This window comes from Corvus brachyrhynchos, unplaced genomic scaffold, assembly GCF_000691975.1.
Source record: "Corvus brachyrhynchos isolate BGI_N302 unplaced genomic scaffold, ASM69197v1 scaffold152, whole genome shotgun sequence".
NCBI classification, from domain to species: domain Eukaryota; kingdom Metazoa; phylum Chordata; class Aves; order Passeriformes; family Corvidae; genus Corvus; species Corvus brachyrhynchos.
In genome coordinates, this window is record NW_008237447.1 from 2,978,915 (window position 1) to 2,979,119 (window position 205).

Genomic DNA, 205 nt, shown 5'->3' on the forward strand with positions numbered 1-205 from the left:
TCTCTTGATTTTACAAGGTACTGGCCGAGTTGGAGGCCAAGTTATTAAAAAATAATCTTCTTTGTTGTTGTAGTTATTGAACTGATGCTATCAAAAGGACTCTATGATTTATAGCATATATCTCTAGGGAGGCTTTAGTTCATCTTTTTTACTCTCCTCTAGATATACATTTAAATTTTCCACTCAGTAAGATTCCACTTCTCTC